Raw genomic sequence first — 300 nt, forward strand, 5'->3', positions numbered from 1 at the left:
GTGTGTGTGTGTGTAAGATAGATAGATAGATAGATAGATAGATAGATAGATAGATAGATAGATAGATAGATAGATAGATAGATAGACATGCAAACATATAGAGTTACATATATACATATACATGATATGTATACGATGAACACGCACAGAAACACAAACACACACAGACACACACACACATTCTAATTCCAATGGCATCACGCTTGATACTTGAAGTATTAAAGGAATTTGAATCAAACTGTTTGATCCATATATATATATATGTATGTATGTAATGTATGTATACATATATATATATAT

At 29.0% G+C, this 300-nt stretch overlaps 1 protein-coding gene across 2 annotated transcripts in view; it reads right to left on the bottom strand.

The window, feature by feature from the left end:
• The window catches only part of LOC106871086 (gastric inhibitory polypeptide receptor), a 115,515-nt gene that overhangs the window by 42,731 nt on the left and 72,484 nt on the right, over positions 1 to 300 (bottom strand). The gene's annotated exons all lie outside the window — the stretch shown is intronic.

This window comes from Octopus bimaculoides, chromosome 1 (genome assembly GCF_001194135.2).
Source record: "Octopus bimaculoides isolate UCB-OBI-ISO-001 chromosome 1, ASM119413v2, whole genome shotgun sequence".
Classification (NCBI taxonomy): Eukaryota; Metazoa; Mollusca; class Cephalopoda; order Octopoda; family Octopodidae; genus Octopus; species Octopus bimaculoides.